This window comes from Argiope bruennichi, chromosome 4, assembly GCF_947563725.1.
Source record: "Argiope bruennichi chromosome 4, qqArgBrue1.1, whole genome shotgun sequence".
Taxonomy (NCBI): Eukaryota; Metazoa; Arthropoda; class Arachnida; order Araneae; family Araneidae; genus Argiope; species Argiope bruennichi.
This window is the reverse complement of record NC_079154.1, coordinates 74,465,755-74,493,136: the sequence shown is the minus strand read 5'-3', so window position 1 is coordinate 74,493,136 and position 27,382 is coordinate 74,465,755. Positions and strand designations below refer to the sequence as shown.

General features: G+C 28.1%; 1 protein-coding gene across 1 annotated transcript in view; it reads right to left on the bottom strand.

Moving 5' to 3' along the window:
- Positions 1-27,382, bottom strand: part of LOC129966074 (nephrin-like) — a 679,668-nt gene that overhangs the window by 517,474 nt on the left and 134,812 nt on the right. The window lies entirely within an intron of this gene.

The following is a 27,382-nucleotide window of genomic DNA, read 5'->3' as shown; positions in this document are numbered from 1 at the left end:
GGCTTCACAGATTTCGAATTTGACAAATAGTGCATAATACAAATATCAAAGTTTAGAACAAATATAAATAGTGCAGAATGCAAATAATTGAAATTATTTTCATCGTCTTTGCAATTAATGAAAATGGTTCACGTGATGTGGTAATTAGTTTTCTTCTTCCCATAATTTATAATTGGATGTAAATTGAAATATCATTTCGTCTCCATTATGGCTCCCTAGATAACTCACAGTGCATTTATATCATATTTACATTTTATTTTTATAATTTACAAAACATTTAGTTAATAAATTTAAATACTCTAACTTCAATTTTTATAAACTTTTACGAAAATATTTGACTAAATTTCAATTGAATTTAGAGCATTGATTGTGATTGCTTTGGGAAATTTTTAAGCTATACCATTACTTATTCAAATCGTTTTTAAGTTTTCGGTTTGTTTATTGAACCAGAATAATATTCTATTCTACGACAAACTTTAAATTGTCAGAAATGTTTGTTTTAAAATATTATTGTATGATATTATGTTAATTAATCAGGATTCGTTTGAAAAAGAAGAATTATACAATGTTTCTAAAATGTCTTCTCAATTCGTATCGCATTAGTTAAACATCACTTTTACTTAGCAAGATTTAAGATTTGTTAACCAATTAAACCAGTTCAAACACTTCATTTCACACACATTCAAACAGCATGCCAGGATGACGACGCGCACTTATTTCTTTTATCACTTTCCTCCAACCTCAAAAAAGAAATTACTTACGACTAAATTGTCCAAAATTCCTCAGAAATTTATTCGCCCGTTTCTACAAATACGTTTTAACAGCAGCAATGCATTGTTTGCAAATACTTTCTTTGGCGTGGTAATTCCAGAAGAGAGCTACGTGTTTAAGTTTCCCCAACCGATTTATGGCCCCAAACTAATAAGAACCCGCATTTCGTCCAACTAATCGCTGCTCATGTTTTCCTCGCCAAGCCGCCTGAGTAATGGCTTTGTTAAAGCCGTGGCAACGAAATAGATTAACGGGTACTTTAAAAGGGAGCGATGGGCCTCTTTTATAGAAATACCTTCACCCCCAGAGAAACATGTCTCAAAAGGTGCTGCTGCTGCTTCCACTATTAGGGGCTCTGCAGAACATGTGGTGCACAAACCCTTGTTTATCTTGAGCCAGAACTATTTACATTAGCGGAATTATTTCATTCTTGCTATAAGAGCTCGCAAAATTCTTAATTATTGTTAAGACTGCTTGAATGGAGGCATTTGAGGGTAAAGTGGCGTTAATTTCCCATGTTTTGTCGGGGTTTCTTTCCAGCGGAACATACATGAGAGGAAGAATTCTGAAGGGAGGAAGAGGTGTTTATTTCCATTTTTATCGTGCTCATTTTGCTGGAACATATTTGGTGTGTTGATATTGCCCAGGGAAATGACGGTGCCAGTTAGTAAATATTTGACATGCTCAGACATCTGACATTTGGGACTATATTTTCATCGCCTGCTTGATGTATTTTTCTGCTTCAGTCTTCTACTAAAATAGAATAAAATGTTTCACTGTATATGATGTAAAAAGATGCATTAATCCAAAAGTAAAATATTTCAACTTATGAAATATTAAGTAATGTTTAAATTAAACTATTGCGATTTTAGTTGAACTTTGTCATGAATGCTAGGGGTTTGAGAGATACATTCAGATTATTTTTCTTTATTTACATTTAATACATATTTGAAGCATACATTACTACATGACTATTTTACAATTTAACCTTAACGAGCCATATGTGGAAAAATATTAGTGATACACTTAATTGAATTGATGCAATTTTTATTTAGTAATATTAAAAAGTATTTATTCTGAGAAGGATATAATTGTAGCTTTAATATAACTCATTAATATATTAAATGAGTCATCATCCAACAAGAACAATATGCTTCCTGATATTAAAATTTTTAATGATAATTGTATGCAATTAAAATGACTTTCGGTGATATATTTGATGTTTTTCATCATTTCTTTGATGTACGAAGTACATTTTAGACAGAATTCAGCTATAAGAATTTAAAGGTACTTTAACAAATGAATATCTAATCACAGGGAAGAATATTTTAAAGACAGCATTTTCACAAGCAGTGTAGTTAGATTTTCTAGTCAAAAACGCATATGAAATTTTTATCAGGTGGTAAGTTTAGTTTAGTTTAGTTATATTAACATCCAGTTTTAAAGCAACACTAGGGCTATTTTGGGACGTACCTCGTAATTTTGAAACTCGGTCTAATCTCAGCTGGCACCCCCTCTCCAAACTTCCACGTGACACCAACGGGAAGACGTTTGGCCCCGACGGATTTAACGTACACTAGACCCACTTACACGCTTATTAGTGAAATCGGGTGTCGAACCTAAAATCCTCCGGTTTCGAAGCTGAAACCTGACTGCCATGGTCCTTATCAAGTGGTAATCTCACATTTTGGAGATTACCACATTTAATCTCATTCCTTCATCAGAAATAATAGGTTTTCTTTTTTAATGAAAGTATGATTTTAAATGAGACATTTCTAGATTTTTTAGGATACGCCATGCTATTTAGTAACAAGCTGATAAACCATTTTAAATATTTCGTCAAAACCTTTATATTTTATTTCTTAATATGTATAGGTGATTATATTTTTATTAATTCACTACGATTTAGATAATCGTTTTACACTTTCCCCAAATATAATAAAATTTCAATGTTTATAATTCACTTATTCTTTCTAGCTCTTGAATTTTTTCTTAATTATTTTCCTTTATTAAACACATTCCTAATTTTTGCATAATTATTATAAATAAATAATTATCAATCCTTAATTCGTCAGAGAATTTTGCATCTGTTCAAATAACTCAAAGAAAATGTAATAAGAGAAATTTATATTATTTAATTGCTGCACTTGAAATATATTTCTCCTTGAAATTTGCTTCACTAAAATTTATAATTTAACAAAAAATTTAATTATTATTTTATCAAAATTATTTACTGTTTATTCATTAGTTATATTTTATTTTAAATTATATTTCATTAATTATATTTCAATGCTGAAAATAAATCTTTGAACTCATTTTTTAATTTCAAATTTAATCATTATCTTACTACAATTATAGAATACAATTTTCATTATTTCTAAATTTTCAATAAATTCAAATCTCTTCTTATCATAATCATATATTACCATCTAATCTCCCAAGATACAATTTATAATTAAATAATGTAATATTTTGCTTAAATAAACTTATCGAGATTGAAATAATTATATATAGTTAAAGCAATTCGCCGAATAATTCATTTGAATATTGTGACTTATAATAAATAGGAAATACCTATACAACTGAAAGATCGCCAAAATTTTTTGTAATAAATATATTCATGATATTATTAATTAGAAGAAATAAATCAGCTAAATTATCTATTCTCTGATTAACGAAGCAATGTGAAGATTTTGCACAACTATGAAGTAATCCAATTCATTATTCTGTTCGGTTTAGCATATCTGATGATTGGAACAAATCAAATAGGAAATAACTGTAATTAATTTCCTGTTTCCATTGATAAAGTTAGGCAGTAATTCCTATTATACGATTCATATCTGTTCAATTTAATATCTAATCATATAATTAGAGTGTCTGTCTTGTGTGTTTATTGTAATCGCGCGCAACGGCATATTGGATTTATGCTCTGCATTCCATAGCTATTTCTATTATTTATGCATTCGATTACATCAATTTAAACTGATATTCAGTACACTAATAATTGTTGTGTTAGATAAGTTTTACAAATATCTGTTTCAATGTATATTTAAATATAATTTAAATTATAAAGGGTTGTCAAAATATTCATATTTGTATACATAATTTCAGTAGATATTGTTTTGACTTCATTTAAATATTTATATCGCTGTATTACATTCTAAAGGTGTAGTATTCAATGGCATATTTAGCAAAGAAGGCAATATATGTTTCGATTTCTGTCGGTTATGACACCAAATCATGCATACGAAAATTTGAAATTTATTTCCACATCACAAAGCATAAATAAAAGGATCTGTGAAGGCAATGATGTTATTACTCAGGACTTGATACCGGTGAATTTTTCAGAAGCTATGAAAAATCAACCTTATTGTTTTTTAAATATGCGATCAAATTTTTAAAGTAATTTTTACTTTAAAATATATGATACTATTAAAAAACCAATCATAACTTACAAAACCAGCGTAAGTGGTGTCCCCAAAATTTTTTCCTCACATTCTCTAATAAGCTTGCCATACCACAGAACGCCTTGTATGGCACTGGTGTACAATAAAATTACGAACTTTTGGCGTGAATTCAGCAATTTTACTGAATCTATCGTGTCATTCTTGGTTAATTATTTGGCAATCAATCACTGGCATGCGATAAATAGTATCCAAAAAACGAATTTGTGTTTTAGGCACATTTTTCTGAGCTGATTGGAACAAAAATTTTATACAAAACTGCACTTGTCTCAAAATCCCATACCAAATTTGATATATTTAAGTCATTGTGTTTTTGAATTATCGCATTTGCATGTTTCTGAAAGTACAGACCGATAGACAGTCATCTCATATTTGGATTTGGCTGAAAATGTGATTGGTATTCTACAATATAGATGTTGAACTCGTGTATTGAATTTTATCTATCTATCCTTCTTTGTTTATGTTATTATCGTGTTACTTCTGTTCGGACAGAAGGACTTCTGCTCAGATGTTACTAAAAATTTGACATAAATCTGTAATTTTGCTGTAAGGAGCTGTACCAAATTGCAGCCGTCTTGTCCAAAGTGTTTTTTTAAAGTTATCTAGGTTACAGACACACACATTTACATTTTCCAAAAATGGGTTTTTCGAAATCAGGAAGATCTAAATCGTAAGATTTGTCGAAATCTAGAGTTACATTTTTTCGACGATTACTATACTTTCTCTATAATACCCATACCAAAAAGTAGGTATATCTAGGATGTGGTTTTTCATCGAACGTATGAGTTTGAAATTTCATTGAATGCGATTAAAATAAACTGAAATTAATAGCAAATCTTCATCCGAAAACAAATGAGATGACCACATTTTAAACCGAAAATAATTAATTTTTTGCGCAAATAATTGCTAAAGATAATGGAAATAATTTTTACTAAATATAATGGAAATAATTTTTCTTGCTGTGCATAGCTTTAAAATTTCCTTACTTGTAATAAAAACTTTTTTTTTTTGACATTTATGTTTAATCCTCATGATTGATTTTATTCGACTGGCTCGACCGTTTTTATGTGCGCCAGTTCTTGGATTGTGTTGTGGCGCAGAAACAACTGAAGGAGACGTACAGAATCTTATTTTTAGAAACAGAAGAACCTTTTCCCTCCAAAACAGGAATAATACAATATCCTGATTTCTCACTCAAAATCTTCACACGTCAATATGTCAAAATTTCCAGAGTACATCACTTCTAGAGTAATAAACGAACGCATATCAAAAGAAATGTCACGTGGATGACAATCTGCTGTCTAAGACGTATGGGATGACTATAGAACAAAACAGCTTTTCGTGCCCAAAATAACTAAACAAAATGGAACGTGGAATGGCCGGAATACATACTGCTGAAGTTGTTTTCGAGGGAGATATGCAAATTCTACAGGTGAGAGAAGCATAAGAGTTTTTTTTGGGGGGTGGGGGGAGAGCTAAAAAAGAAAATATTCATAAGAATACGTAATGCACTGAATTTCCGATTTTTGTGAATGTGTTTCCAGCTGTTCTTGGTGATAGTTTTAGAGAGTGGGCATTAGTTTTTTCTGAAGACCTTATTATTTTTCAATCTGATTTTTGCTTTTTTCTTACAGTAAGTATATAAAGAAAAATGTCGCAAAGATTTAAAAATGAAAGAAAAAAATCAATCTCAACGTTTTGCTGATTTTTTTACGGTACTACCAATTTTCAGATGAGCAACACTTCGTACTTCTGGGTATTGTTAGTTGATTTTGATTTCACTAAAATAGGGAAGATATAAACTTTTTCGGAAGGGGCGATTATTTTTTACTAAGCAATATATAAAAACCTTACATAAATTACAGATAAGAAAAGGTTACATTTAAAAAGAAAACAAAAATATCAAAGGAGAAGAATTAAAAACTCATACAGCTAAAACAAAAGACGTCTAATAAAGAACTCTAAATAACATCTGCCAAAAGCGGTAGGCACAGTATTCTAAATGCCTATCTGTCTATGATTAGCTATAGATGTAAAATGGCATATCGTATGAAATTTGGTATGCCATCTTTGCACAAAAGTGTTAATCCTCTACCAGATTTTATAAAAATTCTGCCAGAAGTTGTTGCACCTAGCCATAGATGGAAGTCATTACGACTGTCCATCTATGGCTAGGTGCAACAACTCAAAACTAGGGCAAGTGAAGTTAGCGAATTTTTGTACATATTTACAGGAAAATAGAAGTTCAGAATTTATCTTTTAGAAAGTTCACTATCAGTCTGCCCATCTGCAAATTATCTGCTTCAGGAGCTCGAGAATATCGCTTTTAATCGATTTTAACCAGTAGATGAGTGTTTCACGTTGACTAAAGTGAACGTTGGTTTGAACATTAATTTCATTTTTTTTCTGAAATATATACATTTATTTCTCAATTGGTTAATCCAGCTTCACTGATTAACCACTTAACCACAAATTTTAATTAACCACTGTTAAACCACTTAATGTGGCCAATAATCGGGGTTTACTGAATTTCTAAATAAATGGAAGCGTTTGCTCCATTTTTTTTAATTCCTTATTTCGCTGTCATTCTGATAAGATCAACACTTCATAGCGTCTACGTAGAAACACGGTGGGTTAATAAAAAAACTAATCATCCCGTAAAATAAAAAATCAACGAATCAACAAACAAAATATCAAAAAGTAGGTTATTTTATTTTCATTTTAATTTACTTCACTTTTTTGTTCTTAACCGAAAAATTGTAGATTCATGCCATTCATTGTCCCAATAGGTCAAGAGAATAGGTTTACTGAGTTAATTTCATTTATTTTAATATACAAAGAAATTAGGCATAAAATATGAAGAATTGTGTATGTGGAGGAGGAAGTCGTAGATTGAGAAATTCCCAAGTTTGTTTTCTTTGTTTTCTTTCAAATTTTCAAGTGAATGCAGGTAGTGGAAAATAGTAGGTTTCTTTCTAAGTGCTGATTATAATAATTTTATACAATAAATGAGAATGAGTGACTTATATATATCAGCAGCGTGCTATTTTACCATTCATCACTGATACGAATTTAAAAACAAGCTGTGTTTTCCATCCCATAATTTATATTCGATAATGTAAAATATGCGACTACGTTTATATAAAAAAATGATCAGTTTAATTGAAAAAATCTTAAAAATGTGTTAATATTCGCATGCGATACAAATGAATTTGCATTTAAAAAATTTGAAACAATGAAAATGCCTATTTAAAAATATTATCATTGAAAGTTCAATTAATAAATTAGTATCCAAAGACTTGAAAGAACTTAGAACGAGACAGCTTCAAGCCTTTCTGCAGTGCATTCTAATCAAAATAATCTTTGTTTTCTTTATCAGAAACTATTCCACGTTTGTATAAATATGGATAGATTAAGCATCAGTCATTTTCGACTTGCAACGAAGCATTTTTGTTCTAGAAATTGATCAATCTACATCTTTCAAAACATAATTACAACGTAAAAGAATGTGGAAAATTTAAAATATTCTGTACAAAACATGATTTTACTCAAGTTTATATAGCAAAATATTACAGACAAATTTTGAAATTGATGACAGACTCATAAAATATTTATTTCATCACATCAGGAATATGTTTACATTGTATAGAATTCCATTTAATAAAGCTCTATTTGATCAATAATTTAATTAGTTACTCTGAAATTTAATTAAATTTTCTATACATGGGTATAACATAATTCATATTCTTTTTTTTTAATTTATAATTTCTCCTTAAAAATAGAAACTTCAGATAACACCAGTAAATGTAATTACTTTTTTTCTAAAAGGAATTACAAAGAAAAAGTTAATTATTGACGAGAAAGAAATCAATTTTCAAGAAAAGCAAAATCTACGTTTGGGAATTGTAAATAATTAGCAAATGTTCAATCAACCCGATGCAAATGGTTGCCATATTTAAAAAAAAAGTTAAAACTGACAAAAATCACGAAGTATAATTAATAATACAAAAAAAATCATTATTAAAAATACTTGGAAGTTCCAAGAAAAGAGAAAAACTAATATATCTAGATTTTTTTTATATTAATCTGAAATCTGACTTCATAAAATAATCAAAATATTTATTGAAAAATCATATATTAAAACTGAGATTCATCTAAAATATATTAAAAATAGTATACTCTGGGGTTGAAGAATTAGGATTTCGGAACGGAAATCATCAAAGATCTGTAGTAAATTTTAGCTTTGAGAAGCTTGAAAAGAGAAACCGACTGCAAAATATTCTCAAAATGATACGCTGAGGTAGCTCAAATAATGGGTAATAACTTTCAAGGATTCTAATACTCAGATGTAATTTTTAAAATTTTAATACTTAAAAAAACTTTATTGATACAAATTTAGTTACTCTATTTTCTTTGAATTTAAAATTAAAAAAATATATTTGAATAATCTTAAGCAAAGCATTTCATTTCTACAATGAAATTCAAATCGTTTTTATTTCTTCGTCAAGTATTTAATTGCGATTTTTTCTTTCATTGTTAGAAGCCGAGGGAGAAAAATTTATGCGCTCAGTTTACATTAAAAATAAGAAATTAAGCCTAAAACCAACAAAGAAAATGCTCAATTAGAAGATGAGAATTGCATAAACAATTGAATAAAGGTGCAAGGTTATTGAAATGACACTATTTTAATATTATGACAATTTAGTCGTCAGAGACTGTTTCTGAACTTTTCATCCCGACCATGTCAATCACCGGTGATAGATCGTATACTTTCATTTCATGCCTAATAAGTCACCGGTGAGTGAATATTTACTTTTCGTTTAGGCAGCATTATTCATTGTTGACGGATGCATTTAAAAAATTATGTTAATAAGTTTTACCAGGTGTTCCGGATAATTGTTCTTAATATTTCTTAACGAAAATAATTGTATCTTGAGAGAAAAATAGCATATTTCATTCAAAATATGCGACCATCGCCTTGCTATACATTTTCCCCATTTGTTTTTCAAATAATGAATGTCTTCTTAGAAAAATTGTTCATATTTTGAAATGATTCAATCAGCAAGTTATTATTATTATTATTTTTTTTTTTTTGGCGTCTTCGTAAATTCTGAAGTTACTGGAAAAGTGAGAGAGAAACAAGTGATAGTCCGAAAAAGCCAAATCTGGTGGGAAAAGTGGAACGGGCAAAATTTCCCATATATATGCAGAAATGTGTCTGATGTTTTTCGAAGTGTAAAATGATGCGTTGTCTTGTCGCAAAATCATTTTTGTGTGTTTGTCTTGCAGCTCAGTGCAGACGTGTTTATTGTTGAAGGTAGAGAACAATACCCATTTTTTCGTTTTTTAGAAATTTGTGATACTCTTCTAATCCGACTAAATGAAAAGGTGTGGAATTTCCCCTTTTGAACCGTTTAAGCTAATACGCAATCATGTCTTACATTAAGGCACTGCTACTGTACGTTTCTAGGACGGTTGCACTAGAATAACATAGCAGTACGAGCCGCACATGCTCTAAATTTTACTGGAAACTAGACAAGTTTACCACAGAAGCACAATATCATGCTAATTCGTAATCTGTTACACATCAACGGTGACAAGCAGTATCCTAGCAGGAGACTAACATTACAATTGAGAACCAACTCTTGCTTCAAAAGCCGTCAAGCAAAGAAATAAAGAATTATTAACTTATACATCTAGTAATCGGGAAATCACAAAATAATGCACTTAAATGCTTTCAACATAGTATAAAGAAATTGGATATCGATGATTAGTCGGTAAAGATATTATGCTCGGTGTTTAGAGTGTTAAAAATACATTAAAGAAATCGTGACCTTCAAGTTATGCATAAAAGATTTATTTAAAATTAAATGCAGTCAATATTCTATAAATACCAGCTATTCACTAGAGGCGGCTAGTATTGTTTCATTTTTTTTTAACATGCTTTAAGTTTCTTCATGCTGAAAATAGTTGCGGCTAGTCAAATGTCGAGTTTGAGGCATCTTATATATATATATATATATATATATATATATATATATGAACACATTCTTTCTTAACAAGAAATGATGCGAACAATATCCAATATCAAAACTCTCTACAAGACTGAAAAAAAAAAAGCTGAGTCAGAGCACGTTTGAAAATATCTTTTCCAAAAGTACTGGTGAAATTTCTCTGCAGTTATTATTATAACCATAGGGGAAAAAAACAGCAAGGCACGCAACGATTTTTCATTTCGATGCACTAGCACAAACAAGAACTAAAGATTTAATCTCTCGCGAGACCTCCTCCTAACTTGCTTTTTTTCTGCTTTTCGCTGGGGTAAATCTTTTGTGGCCAATGTTTCAAGTGCCTCAATCGGATAGAAAACCACCTTCCAGTGTTTTCATTGCAAACACACTGAAGGATGCGGGAAGGGGAGGGGCGGGACTGGATCTTACCCAATCCGATATCTATAAACCAGGGAACACCGCTGGTGGTTTTGACCAATATTTGACTTTTCGGTGAGACAACAGACTGCCTTCTGTTTGGTTTCGGCTTCTCCGCTTTCTGATTGGCTTACAACGTGCTCCAATGATCAGAATCGCATTGTGTGTTGTTGAGGTTAATTCAAACAAGGAGATTTATACATTTAAAATAATAGTTTCTTTCCGCAAGTGGTTTTGGCCTTTGAAAGATGTTGGCTCAAACAAAAGGAATGAGTGCTTTTCGCTTTTATTTGGTTTTTGTGCTTCATTCTATCGGGAATGGAGGAAGTTAAGAGAGACAATTTGCGCTTTGTTTGTATAAAAGTTTGGCTTAGTCATTCAGTAGCCGATGTCGATTACTCCCAGACAAAACAAACCAGTTTTGAGTTGTTTAACTTGTTCTTAAGAACTTCAAATATATAAAGCTAAATGACAATTTCGATTTATAAAAGGGAGAAAATCTCGATAAGATTTGTTCAGTTCCGTTTTAAATCGCCTTTCGATAGTTTCTAAAGAATTTCCTAACATATATCATTATTTAAGAAAGTATGAAAGAAACACATTCGCTTGGAAATTAAACTGTGCCTCACGAAAGGTTGATTTAACAAATATTTTTCATTATTCATCTGAGCTGGGAATATAAAATTGTGAAAGTAATTGATTTTGAATTAAAAACTCTTTGTATGTCCTGAAAACTCAATACAAGTATAACACAATAACTAATACATTATAGATTTAATTATTTATAAATTACTACGACTGAATAATTTTACTGATTTAATGCTTAAAATTTTATGATTAATCGAAAGATGCATTTATTTTGTAATCTATGTTATTTGAAATTATGATTATGCTAAAAATAAAAATAAAAAGATTTAATTTGAGATTAGTATAAATATATATTTCATTAATTTTCATAATAATAATCATTAAACTTAAAAAATGCCTGCTAAAACAAATGTATTTTTTAAAAATATGAGTACAGAAAATAGAATCGTTTAGCTTTCAAGTATTTTGTCACTAAATATTTTTAATAATTTATGCAATATCTTAAAGAATATTTCGATAAAAATTTATCCAATTCATCAAAAAATTCATTTTTTAGTTTTATTTTCAAAAGGATTTAAATGACGTAAGTAATAATATTTTCTTTCGGTCAATAAACGTAAAACAATTAGAAAGTATTTTCTATAAAATATTTTCATCCAAAGGAATCATATTCACTGAAATAATCTTGGCACTCCAACTTTTAAATCAAAAAAACGTTTCTTACTTCATTCAAATCTGACGGATTTATGATATTTTGAATACCGCTATTTTAGGATAAACAAAAATTCCATAATTTTATTCTAACCAATCTCAGGAAAACATCGCGTACTGATGAATATGTCTTCTTTGAAATGATCAATGGAATGGTTTAAAGTTTTTATAAGATCGTGGAACTATGAAAATTGGAATATTGTAAAGTTTCAGTGGTAATATAGTAGGCCTTTCTCTTAATTTAAAACGTTATTACCTCGACTAATATTTATATTTTACTAAATATGTTTCTCAAGACCGATGATTATATATATTATAAATTTCATAATTCACCAAAACTTTATTGACTGAAACTATACAAAATAGTTTAAATGGTGAGTTATGAAAATTGGAAGATTAGATGTATAGGCTTAATACTAACTGTTTAGAGATTAGGTGTTAGAAAATGACTGCGTTAGATATCCTGTATATAGAGAAACCATGTTTGTTTTAAACACTACAAAAGTATTGAATACAGAATTGTTTATAGAAATCTATCTTTCACTCATCATTCTAGAAAATATGTTTATTTTTTACAGACACGCTCTTAAAATTGCACGTTTCTAAGTTCAGTTTGTAATCAGAGCTAATTTAATCTTTTAATTTGACATTCTGTAAATGTGATAAAAAGTTAATAAAGTTTCAAATAAAGATTAAGTTTTATTTTAATTTTATATAAAATAAATTGTTGGAATATACGCTTAATTTTATTTTAAAAATTGGATACAAAATGGAAATTTAATTTATATGTTAAAGAATTGATTTCATTAGAAATATTTTTTGAATGTTAAAATTTTGTTCAAGTCATTTTTGTAATGTAAGGTGTTCGCCTATTATCGTGAAAAAATACCAAAATTTTGCATAATTTTTAATTAGTATTCTAATTAAAATCTAAAAAAAAAAAAAAAAAAAAAAAACTCTCTCCAAGTTCCACATTTTTTTTCTTCAAAACATATGTTCCAAGAATGGTTGTTCTAGGTCAGATGGTCTAGCCTATAAAGCGCCAACAAAACAAACACACGTTTATCGTTATTATAAGTGAAGATAGGGATTTAAAAAAAAAAACAATGTTTATTTGATTCTGCTCCAAAATCTAAGTTACTATTCCAGCGTTTTATATCTACTTTAAAAATAAGGAATAAACAATTCTTTCAGAATGTGTAAACTATTGAAATCACTACATAAATTTCTTATTTTATAATATCTTTCATCAATGTTTCCCAATATATTTTAATTTTCTAATGTGACCAAAACCAAATACTCAAAAGAAATGCATAGAAATATCTAATCTAAATGTTGTTAAGTTAGTTATCTAAGTTATCTTAGTTATCTAAATGTTGTTAAATAAGAATTCAAAAATTATTACCCTCGAATGTATGAAGTATAAAGAAAATATTATATTCATCAAATAATTTGAATTTGAAATTTTGCTGAATCTCCACATTTCTGAACGCTCCAAGTTTGAACATATATTTTTGGCAATATGTTTCTCTGACTGTTAGTACAATGTATCAATGCTATCAATATGATAATTTAAAAACTCTTTCACGAATTAAATTTGGTATATGAACGATAGACTTAATATGAAAATATGAATGAAATCTATATTAGAGAATGTCCGTCTGACTGAGGTTCATGTAGAAGCGAACTCAGTAACTGCAAAACGAGAAGAACTAGATAGGCAAGAGTTTGTAATAGGATTAGCACCTAAATTGTAGATTTTTTTCAGATTTTGAACCTAATCTGTAAAACAGTTAACTGCCTGTCGGTCTGTACTTTCACAAGCGTATAAATTAAACAACTAAAAAAAGCAATGGCTAAAATCAATGAAATTCGGTAAGATCTTTTTTATACAGCTATAATTCCGTGTCAAATTTTTGTTACGTATTTGCATGTATAATAAATTCAGTAAAAATATTAGATTCGTAATAAGATTTATATTTCTTATATGTTGTTCATCAATGCCATTCAGGTTATTCGAGGGACTTACCCAAGATCCACAATTTTATGTGGTGTGGGGAAAGAAGGGATAAGAGTTTCATTGGAAGGTATGCGAGAAAATTTCGGGCAGGTAATTTCTTCTGTTTAACTATTGTTTTATATTGGATATTTTTATTAGTGCAGGAATTTCTTTGTAAGAGTTTTATAGCATTTTGATTAAAACTTTACTCAAAATGCTATACTTCATATTTAAAAAAATTTATTCTGATATAAATCAATGATGCACGATAGAATAGTAGAACAGGTGGAAAAAATGAGAAGATTGTATATTTTTCTGTCTTGTATCATTGTGTGTCTATTGCATTTTTTTATAACAAATGTATGAATAATTGAATTAGAATAATTGAATATATAAAGGAGTTGAATATATCGAAGAGGAAATAATTACTTCGAACTTTCTATTTCACGAATAATTGATCTAGTTTTACTTTTCGGTTTTATTTCATAATAATCTTATGAAATCAGTTTTTTTTTAAATTAGAAATGAAACTTGTTTTTTTTTCGCAGTGTTTTTTTTCTTTCATTTCTTTTTATTGAGTTACTCATTATATATTTCAATTTTATAACATTTTTTTTAACTTTGCAGCCTGCTAATGCTTTATATTGAAATTTATTTTTGTTATGAATGAAGTTTACCCATATAAATATTAATTTAAACATATAAATCTAAAACCTATTTTTTTATGACAGTTTATACAGAGAATAGTTACCAATAAGCATGACGCAGGATTTTCAAAAGAAAAGGCAAGGAAAGGAAGTTTCAAATTCAAAATAAACAAATAAAAGTGAAAAAAAAATAGAAATGAGAAAAAAAATACGATAATTACCGTAATGGGTTATAAGCGTGCAAATTTAAGTTGTTATACACTCGGTAAAAAAATATATATACCAATTTAAAATTTTAATATATTAAGCATTATAAACGAAGATTTTGAGCGAGAAACAAAAAATCCAAACAAAAAGGAAATACTACAGAATACAAAATAACTAAAAATATGAAATAATACAAAAACAATACATTTCTTATCGCATTTTCTATTAAAAGATTCTCAATGAATGCAGGAAATGTCACTAATCAAAACTTGATCTGAATTTAAATAATGAAAGGTGAATGTTTTTTTTTTATATTTATGTTCTGAAAAGAGTAAATGAATCCTTTCTGCAAGCTGAAAGGCAAAAGTAGATTCCTTTACTTCTGAGTTACTATCTAGCAATATAATTTGTCGATGTTAGAAACAGACAAAATAACTTTTCAGACCCTAACTTCTAAGTTATTGCTGCTATCGAAAAACTTTAAAACATAAAAGTTGATCATCTTAATGTTTCACTAATTCGGCTAATTGAGTTTATTTTTCAATCTTTAATATTAAGAAAGTTATAGCGATATGAAAATGTCCACACCCGCTATTTCCACTCCCTTTGAGACCATTTACGAACTCGGCTGAGATTTTTACATTTGTAAAAACATTACATTTGTTAGCATGTACCAAGCCATGGACAAAGCGTTATACGCTTATTATATATAAACGTTTGAACAACGTTATATATAATATGCGTATACCATGGGCTCTTGGGGCCACGATCGGCGAAAAACTTCAAACATTATTCAGAATTATCACCATGAGAACAATTGCAGTAGGTTGTCTTCCTATAGGAATCTACTTAATATAAACTTCCTTTGAAATATAAGATTGAAAGGTGCTTAATAATTGCTATACGAATTTTTATGAAAAAACGTTAGTCAGTGAAATTCAACTATAATTTTAAAAACGTTAAAGGTAAAATTATAAATAAGGCTTAAACTAGTCAGAAATCGAATTTATGTTTTAGAAAAACTTATCTATATCTAATATAATGAAATATTCTATGATTATGTGCAGAAATATTTGGAATATATGTTACAATTTTACCGAAAATAAAGCGAATTCTGTTGGAATATTCTTTAGATAAGTGGAAATTCTAGATATCAATAAACAAAATTTTCTAATTGCCTGCTCAAAAATAGATGAATAACTTACACGAACGGTATGTAATATACGTAGATGCACATAAGTGAATATTTTATCATACTTCCTTAAACTTTAACATAAGAATAACTTGCATTTTCCCCCGAAAAGTTATTTAAATCAAAAATTTAGAAATACTCTTTGTTTTCGACATTTTCATACTATGAGGAAACAAAGTTATTTTGAATTTTCGTTTGAGAAAGTATATACATATACAGCTGATGGAAACCGAGTGAATACAGGAATAAGTGATCTGGAACGGCTACTGAAGAGACCCATGAAAGAGAATTTTCTTCTTTGAACGAAATAACTCTCTATATGGGATCGATAATACTGAAGTTCATTCTTTTTTCTATTTCGAAAATCAAACATCAAGTGCTCGCTCAAGATAAAATGAAACCAGCAGTTGCTGATTCTGAGTTTCATTATGATGAAAAATAATATAAAATCATTTTAATAAAAAAATCTGAATGAAAACTTGGAAGAAATTGCGTTTTTTAAAAATTAATTTACCTGCAGACATTTTTTGAAGCTTGCTGTAATGCATATCCTGTGTAACTAATATTAGAATCACATGCAACGAAAAGTAATAATTGTGGAAGGGAGATTTTAATGTATATTCTCAATATATTAATAATAATAAAGATGAATATACGTGTGTGGGCGGGCTAGTATGCTTTGGTGCTCAACAAATCAGATTATTTTTCCTACATCTACCAAATTTGGCGCATATATAACCCTGAGGATAATAATGTACACTTCTAATCAATAAAAATTGTTATTAATAACTAAGCTGACTCTTGGCTTTCATCCATTGATAACTGAAGAAAATATTATAACAAAAATAAATTTGAACTATTTTAAAAATTTTAAACGGTTTTTTTTAATTATAGCAATTTAATCATACTCAATTGACAATTTAAAACAATATTTTTTGATTAATTTCCTGTAATAATTTTCATAGTTTAATTGAAAATTGAAATGAAACCGTTTCCATTGTTTTATCAAATATTTAATCCCATTATTTTTTCCCCAGTTGTTAATGTTAAAAAAGGAATCTGTTTAAATATCCGAGCAATTTACAAAACGAATAAAAAAGTGAAATTATATAATCTTGAAATTTAGAAGATAGATAATATATTTTAATAGCACTATGATATCATGAGATGATTGAAAAAATTTAAGACAAAATAGCAGGATTTTGTTATCCGCCAATTTGAAGGAATCATGAGCATGAAATTATATCTAATGATTTATCTGAAGTTACATATAGTCAATATTCAGAAATTGGTATATAGCAGCAACTGGTCGCCAGTGGCGACTAGTTATAAATAAGTTACTTGCTTCCGAGAACCATTTTATTCAACTTTATATAAATATGTGCCTTATTTTAAATAGCTACATAATTTTCAATCGTGATCAAATAAAACTGATTTTGCATCTTATACTATACGAAAAAGTGTGTCATGAAAAGCAAATTTAATGTCAACATGAAGTCTATACCCTTAAATATTACATAATACATAATATATTATATTAATAATTATTGTATTATTACATATTATATTACATAATATTTCAAAATGAATAAAAATAGGTCAAAAAGGAAAAAAAAAGTAATAATAATGTTGGTTTTTCTTTTCTGAAATTTATTTTTAATAAAAAGAGTACTTTTGGGTCATTTATATTGGCTTTGAAACATTCCCCAATTCCAGGCATGTGCTTTATAGTTTTTGAAAAAAAATTTATTAAAGTTGTTTATAAAAATAATTAATATAAAAATATCTTGTAAGCTCATTGCCTTACTTCCCTTTTGCTTCCATTCGTACAATGATTTTGCTATCTTTAGATTTTCTAATCCTCACAGTTATATAAGATTAAAATAGTTTATTTTGTAAAATTAAGTGAATTATGAAGCCAACGACAACATGTATGTTACATGTAATGTTGGAAGTTCCGCTTTCAGCCAATAGCTTTTAAAACGAGGATCATATTGAAAGAAATCGTCTCTAATGATTTTGACATTTAACGTGCTGTAATGTGACATCTGAATGTTACATTGGAATATGACGTAGTCACATGCTGTAATGTGTCATTTGAATACGACTTTGTCACATGGTGTAATGTGACATTTAAATGCGACTTTGTCACATGGTGTAATGTGACATTTAAATGCGACTTTGTCAAATAATGTAGTGTGACATTTGAATGCGACTTTGTCAAATGATGTAATGTGACATTTTAATGCGACTTTGTCAAATGATGTAATGTGACATTTTAATGCGACTTTGTCAAATGATGTAATGTGACATTTTAATGCGACTTTGTCAAATGATGTAATGTGACATTTTAATGCGACTTTGTCAAATGATATAATATAACATTTGAATATGACGTTGCCAAATGCTGTAATGTAACATCTGAAGAAAGTTAATATAAATAAAATGGCATATATATACATAAAAAATATAATAAGTAATATAATAGAATGATAATAGAATGTAATAGAATGACTTATTATATGATAATATAATAAGTAATATAATAGAATGATATAAATAATGATAAATATCAATAAAATGAAACGCTTTAAAATTAAAACATTTTTTTTTTCATGTTAATCTTTACTTTTTGGACCCAAAACAATGTTTCAAGATGTTTTCTAATAAATTTTTCAGACAAGAATTACAGAATTAAATGGGGGAGATTATTTACGCATGTTTTTCATACATATTGACAAATATTTTGTTGAAACAAATCTCAATTGCATGGTCATTTTTCAATTATTTATATCTTTGTAACTGAATTTTACTATCAGTAGGATTGATAAAAATTATCGGATGCACAGCATTATATTACTTCATATCAATGTTAAGTAATCAATATACAAGTTAAAACAAAATCTGCTAGAAATAGCTTCTACCAATTTCAACTTCATTTCTATTTCGTAAAGAATAGTTTTATTTTGTGAACAGTTCACGTGTGGTTAAAACTGACATATTCCAAGCAGTGGATAATGCAAAGTCATTACGGATAAACTCTGAAATTCAGTGAATACATTTTGATTTATATTTTATGAAATTTTACCATAAATGGTCAAATTAACTGCATCTGATCAATAAAAAAATAACTCATTTCTTATATGAATACTTAAAGATTAGTTTTCTTTACATCAAGGACAAAGTAAATCTTTTAATGATCTTAGATTTAAATACCAATTTAAAATTGTTATTTAAACTAAATTTAATCCAAATTTTGAAATAAAATTAACTTTAAATTTACTACGGATGAAAAAAAATCAGAAACATAGCTGCATTTTTCTATCGTTTTCATTCTTCGCAATGCAATTGTTCCAGAATTTCCAGTTTAAAAAAATCCATCGAGACAACAAAACTCTTATTAAATTTTTTATACTACAAATATCATCACGATGGCCTCATTTCAGTTAAAATTACAAATAACCTTTCAATTAAATATGCGTTTTCATTTATTGTGACATGAATTATTTGAATAAAATTTTAAAGAACAGGAAAATATTGCTAAGCATAACTAAACGAAAGATTTTCAATTCAATTAACAAACTTTGTAAACAGTTTTGAATGAATAAAATATGACATTTTTAAAGATAGAACAGCTACAAAGTTTGACAAAAATAGGCTTATAAACAATAAACAAATTAAATTAAAAGCTACATTATTGAAAAATAAGCCTAAAAAAACCGCACGTGTCCGATTTATTTCCGTTATAAATAATTGGATTAATTAGAGAAACAATTCGATAATTTTTATTAAAAATATTCTATTTAAAAAAACTCTCAAGTCGTTTTATTTGTTATTACTAATGCTAATTAATTCCATAAGCTCACAACATGTTTTAATTAATATTCCCACTTCAAGTTAAAATGATTGTTATAGCACAGCTCTTATTTATTTAATCGTGTTTGAAGAATACTTATTTAATTAAAAAGCTTCTTTGAACTGACAAACTACAAATAAATCTGCGTTAAAGTGCGAAATGAAGTAGCTATTGAATTTTTTTTCTTTTTCATTTTAATTAAATAAATGGCTTTGTAATATTCAAAATTCATTTCCCATCATTTGTCACATATTCTGATTTTAACAAAACATTTCTTGCTTTTGCATTTTACTTCATACAAACTAATGTTTCTTATTCTTGAAATTTTTTTCATGGGCAATCCAAACAAAGTAAAAGTTTTGACACTAGAATGTCGAAGAAACAGCATATACGTTCTTCATTCATTTGCTATTCTCATTAGAGAATTAATATTTTCAAAGTTGCACCTTCTTACCACCCTGTGAATACTGGAGAATTTAGCAAAAACTGTCCCTAATCAAACAAAGCATAACCCAATGAACGAAATGCGTTGCAAAAGGAAGGAAAAGCAATTAAATGGAAAAATCTAATTTCCTCGGCAGAACAAAATTAAATTGAAAACAAATGAAAAAGTGAAAAGTACAAGAATGAAGCGGATTTTCCATTTGAGAACGATGCAAGAATAGAATGTAATTTGGGAAGAGGACACATTCTTTTGCTCGAGGAAAAACTCTCGATTTTCGTGTGTCACTAAAAATATCCCTAATCCCTAATCACATTAAGTGAGACAGACTTTTGAAACTATCTACTCAGAGCTTCCGCAATTTTTAATTTATTACGTGAACAGCTTCTTTTCCCTTTTAAGTTTTTCTTAAAGCACAAAAACGTGTTTTTAAACAAAAGCGTTTTTACTTCTACTTGATCGATAAAGTTGTTAGAAATTTCATAAAAGAGATCCGAGTAAAGTTTGAAGACTATTAAAAAGCGATACTGAAAATGATCAATATTGAGAAAGATTTAAGTTACTAAGCAAAGAATTTTAAAGAACTAAAAATATATTTTGAATATTGTTTAACAATTCAGAATTTATAAATTGGATTTAATTTTTAAATCATGCACTGATTAAATTCTTGCAATTAGCTTGGATCAAAAATCAATCAAAAAATTAATTATTTGCATTTTACTTCTCAATTATTATCTTTGACAATTTTCATATTAGTTTTGTTAAAGTTCCAGCAAAGCATTTTTCAAAATTTATTAAAATTAGTAGATATTCAGGCGAAAACAATATATCGTTAAATATATATATATATCTATACTTATAATAAAGCTCAATGTGTGTGTGTGTGTGTGTGTGTGTGTTGGCGCTCTACAGGCCAGACCGTTTGACATACAGCTACCAAATTTGGTACATGTATACCTTGGAGGTTGGGAATGTGCACCTGGGGTTTCTTTTTTCGAATTTTTAATTAGAATTTTAATTATTAATTAAAAACTAACTTTCCCGCCAAAAAAATCTTCCATTTTCCCCACCGCCAACTTTTCCGCCAAAAAAATCTTCCATTTTCGCCACCGCCAAATGAGTAAGGCTTTCGTTTTTTTTTTTCTCCCAACAGTAATGAGGCTAGGGTTAATATTTTTCGGCGGATTATTTCAATCGGTTCTGTTTATTTTCTTAATGTTTGATGCATTTAAAATTAAACATAGTTAATGAATCAATCTTTCAGATTCATTCTGAAGTACTTTTGAATTAAAATAAAACAGAATAAAGGAAATTAAAAATTTCTAATCCGCATAGCGTTACCCCAACTGGCGTAGAAAAAATCACGTATTTGCGTTACGTAACCGGCGAAGAAAATTCACGCATGCGCATTCTGTTCTGATTGTTGCCATGACAACGTTATCAATGGATGATTTAAATTATTTTTGGGTTAGTTGCATGCTTTTGTAAGTAAATTGTATTTATGTTAGTTATATATTTTTTTGTATATGCTTATAGTTTTAAGTACATCGTTTTTTAAGTAGTTTTTTTAAAACCTGTTTTCAACCGTTTATTTTAAACGATTCGTTTTATTTTCTTAGTGTTTGATGCATTTAAATTTAAACATTGTTAATGAATCGATCTGCTCATAATGAATCTAAGAAAATTTTGTTGACCAACTCTTGAGATATTACATAAATTAAAAAAGATATTCTTTAGTGCCCATAAAGTTTAAACGCTGAGTGACTATTTTCAGTAATCAGATTATAAAAAAATGCTTTGTTTCAGTAAAAAATATTATTATATTAATTGAAGATAAAATCTTTCCACTTTAATTTAAAGCATAAATTCTACGGGTGCTAACAGAAAATGAGAGAGATACATATTACGTTATGACTGAAGGCCTTTATAATATTATGAATGAATTATATGATAATCAAAATTTGAAGTTTTAAAATATTTTGATGAAGAAGCTATTAAAGTAGCGTAAAATATTTGCGTAAAATATTTAATTATTAAAATTTTAACGAACATTAAGATTGGCGAACCGGCTGGTCGCCAAAGGCGGCTAGTATATATATATATATATATATATATATATATATATATAATTTTAAAATAGCGTAAAAAGTAATTTTGAAGAATAATACTTAAAAAATTATAAACAAAAAAGTACAAAAAAAAAAAAAAAAAAAACTACGCATTATTTTTAACGAATTAAAATTCTTTAGAAATCGACTCCGGCGTGTTTATTCCCTTCATCGAAGACATATCGGAGCAAAATTTGGCAACAAGCCAAATGATCTATTTTGCAGAGTGCCAAGAGACAAATACGAAGACACACATTTACTTTTATTAGTAATAGATATGGTGCAGACTAATTAGAGGCAAAAAAATTAATGATTATATGGAATTATATAATTGAGAACTAAATATGGAAAGTATTGGCGATGTAGATGCAGAAAGTTTGTTGTGAATAGCGTTTTGCGATTTTCCAAAGTGCTAAGTACAAAAGCGATAACTTCACATTCTTTTCCTGATAACTTAAAAAATTAACTTGCATTTCTTTTCGCTTATCACTGATAAAAAGCATTATTCAATTGACAACTTAAGAAGAAAGTTAAGTAAAATAATGAGAAAAACAGTGATTAATGAGAACAACTTGAACCATGATTTAAACAACTTTGTCAGTTGTTTCAAAGCAATACAATGGTTACGAGAAACTTCAAATACTTTTGTAATGAAGTTAGTTGTTTTGCTTAAGCAATACTACAACCACTAAAATTTAAGGAATAATAAAGATATGACTTCTACTATTTAAAATGAAGAATAATTAGCGAATTCTATATTTGTAAAGGTAATAAATGGATTCTAACTTGCTCTTTCTATTTCGAAATCAGTAAAAAATTATGATTACGAAATAAAATTTTATTTTATTTAAAATATTATTAACAAGTAAATTCTGTTGTTTTGATTAAATTTTTAATTGACATGACATACTTAATTTTTATAATAATTCAGATATTTATTTACAATTGTGGATTAGATCAACATTGTTAGATTCAATAAGTCAGTATGATCAAACTTTCTGAAATATTTCCTGAATACATTATTTAAACGAAAAAGAGACGTTCAAATATGTATTTCAAAACCTCTAAGGTGTGTTTCAAATTTTTAGGGACACCATATAAAAACATAAAATCGGAATAATTTTTACCTAATATCTATAAAAACGTCTTTGAAAAACATAAAAAATTAAATATCATAAAAGAATCTAAAATAATTAAATAAATATCAATGCTAATAAAAGAAAAAAATAGAAAAAAATGCCAAATTTGTGCTTTAAATTATTAGGGACAGCTAGATGAGATGGTATATAAATTCGAGTAAAATCTTTATCATTGCTCATTTTCATTTACTACCAGTTGTTTTAATAACTTAAAAAGCTTATATTGAAAACGTCCACGTTAGTATTTAATTTTTTGCCGAAGAAATATGGCTGAAGGTAAGTGGTTATCAGATCTTGAAAAAGGCCAAATAGAAGCTCATTACAACGAAAAAAAGTCTGAGAAATATTGCAGCCCTCATAAAACGTTCAAAACGTGGGGTGGAAAATTATGTGAAGCAGTTAAATGGGAAATCAACTGCCATTCAAAAGCGAGGACCTAAGCCAAAGCTCGATTCCCGTACTCGCAGGAGAATTATTCAGAAATGTGTAAATGGAAAATCATCAGTACGAAAAGTAACAAAAGAATTGAAACTGGGATGTTCTTACACTACTGTTTGGAAATCAATCAAGAGCAATAAAAACATGAAATATGCGAAAAAGGCTTGAAATCCACCACTTGCCAAACAACACAAATTACAGCGTTTATCCTGGGCAAAGGAATACATGCATTTCAAAGATGAGTGGATATAAATCCTGTTCAGCGACGAGAAGAAGTTTAATCTAGATGGGCCAGACGGTTGGAGATATTACTGGCATGATCTAAGAAAAGAACCAGAGATGTTCTCCAAAAGGCAAATGGGCGGTGGATCTGTTATGATTTGGGGAACTTTTAGCTTCAATAGTGCAAGCGACCTGGCATTTGTGAAGGAAAGAATGGATTCTGATCTATAGCAAGAAATGTTACAAACACATTTACTTGATGCAGGACCTGAAATATATGGTCCAAATTGGACTTTTTAACAGGATAATGAATCTATCCACAGCTCAAAATCAACAAAAAAGTGGTTTAGAGATAACAATGTGAAAGTTATGGATTGGCCAGCTAGAAGCCCCGATCTAAACCCCATTGAAAATCTATGGGGTCTTTTGACAAGAACAGTTTATGAAGGAGGGCGCCAATTTGATTCAAAAATGCAACTTCAACAAGCAATAATAGATGCTTGGTATTCTCTGGATCCAGCACTTCTTCAGAACCTAATATATTCCATGCCAAACAGAAAATATGTCATTAGAAAAAATTGTGCTAATATTGAACGGTAAAAAAAGTTTAATTTGAAGTTTTGAAGCTTTTAATTCCACTGCCCCTAAAAATTTGAAACACAAAATTTGGGCTACTCTTTTGTTTAGTTATTTAAAAGTTGAAATTTATTTGCTTAATCTTTATTTGTTTAATCTAAATTATCTTACAATATTTATTTCTGTTATTTATCTAACTTGTTTCAGAAATAAATGTCAAATATTTATTATTTACGATTTTATTTTCATTTATACTGGCTTCCCTAAAAAATTGAAATACACCTTATAAGCTGAAAAAAACCCATTATTTGTACTTTAAGAAACTTTAATTTTTCAAAATTGTTAAATAAATTAAAAAAAATTAAATTAAAAAAATAGAATGATTTTATTACAATATACATTTTGATCAATACTAATTATTTTTCAATCAAAACTTTTCTGCATTCATTTCTTTATCTTAATAATAGTTAGATTATTATAATAAAATTTTTGCATATCAAAGCTTTTCAGTCTTATGCACTAAATAAATATCTCTTAATTACTTCACCTTCAGAAATTTCCAAAGAAAACATGCAAATGCTTACATATAAATATACATATTGGACATTAATCTTGAAAGTTTACAATTTCCCTCCCACATAAAAGAAATACTTGCATTTTTTTACATACTTCAACAATACCTTCTATTTACTAGAATAAAAATAAATCCTTAGACTAATGATGGCTCAAGTAAGAAAATAATTTTCTTTGGCTACACGTAGCCTCCGCAGCACATTAACCATAAGCAAAGTAACTTTATGATGTACTCTGAACATTAACTGCCACAGAAATTTATCGTTCGGATATACCTGTACTATAAATCGATTTTATGATCGCTTAGTTTTAACATGATGTATAAATCTTACTCAGCGTTTTGTTAGTTTTTCTGGAGTTTGAAAACTAGGATAACGATGGGTGGAAATAAAATTTATTTTGCAACGTCGCGCAAATAATTGATGTCTGGTGGAATATTAGTTTTGGAAATTATATGTATTAAAACATAGCACAGGATATATGCCCTGCTGTCAACTATGAATACTTTGTCATTTATATTTTAAGGATTTTTCTGCTATTTATATATTTATATCTTTAAATTATATCTTTTCCTGCTATTTATATATTATATCGTCCTTTTTAAATTGTGTTTTTTTAAAAGCTTTAAACTCATTAATATCTATTATTTTGAGAACATTCTGGGATGTTAAGTTTCAATAAATTTGGAAGAATTCCTTGAATAATTGTAGTAATTTATTTGAACAGGGTATAAATATAAGGAAAATATTTTTTTTTTCAAAAAATGCAGTAGAAAAAAATGTAATTACACAGTAATTAAGATAAGAAATCCTCTTTGTAATAATTCTAGTAAGTCTTATTGCTATTTTGGGAAAATTAAAATCCAAGCATTCTTCATGCAGTCCCTCATGGATAAACAAACTTGTCAATTTACTGTTGTATCCAAGCAAAAAATAAATTTTTTGAGATATTAGATAAAGATTATTTTTGTGCCAACAAGTATAACACCCGCGGGAGTCATCTTCCCGAAATATTCTCATATATTCTCTAAAAAAATGTATTTGTGGGTTATTAAACGAATGCCATTAGCGAACAATTGTTACGAAAGAACCTTTCAGAGCGCGATCTTTGTTGACTAATACCACAAAAACGAATGTTATTTAAAATTCTTAGTTTCTGATTGAAACCGAAATTTGAGACATAACATTTATTGTCAGAAAAAAATTCTTAAAAATCAAATTCTAGAATTTTTAATTTTTTTAAAAAGTTTATTAACAAAAATTTCAACTGTTCTCAAAAACTCGCTCATGAATGAATACATTATTCCTTCCACTAAATTATTCTATGTGAACTAATTTAATTTGGCACTTATCGGTTAAAATGACTATGTATTGTCGACCGTTTTCTTTAATACTCGCTAATAAGAACATTAGCAGTATACTATTGGAGTAAAATATGTTCAAATGTTTAAAATAGTGTCAGAATATGGCACCATTTTGTCTTGTTTGTGCCATTTGGTTTTAAATTCACTATAACAATAAGTATTAAAATATATATACTAAATTATTTTATAAGTATACTAAATTATTTTATGTTTGAAAAATTAAATTTTGCAACAGATATTTCACTCACTTTTCTATGTATTACTAAAGATCTAAAATTTTGTTCAATTATGTATTTCCGAAGGAAATAGAATATTTTAATTATAGATTATATGATTTGATTACACTCGGTAACAGAAAAATACAGATCGTATCCATTCCTTTAATTAAAAATACAAATCAGTAATTTATCATTATGATTCAGAAATAACTTGGCATTAATACAATTTCAATCAATCATCGTGTCATTTTCGCTCATGATATATTTTGGGGGTAGGGAAATTTAGGATATTTTGATGGAACAAGATTTATTTAATGGAATAAAGCCATAAAATTAATGATTACTAATGATTAATTATTCTCCAGCCATAATGTATATTCTCTATTCTTGGATATGACATTTTATTTTGCATCATAAAATTAATTTTGTTTCATTTTTTG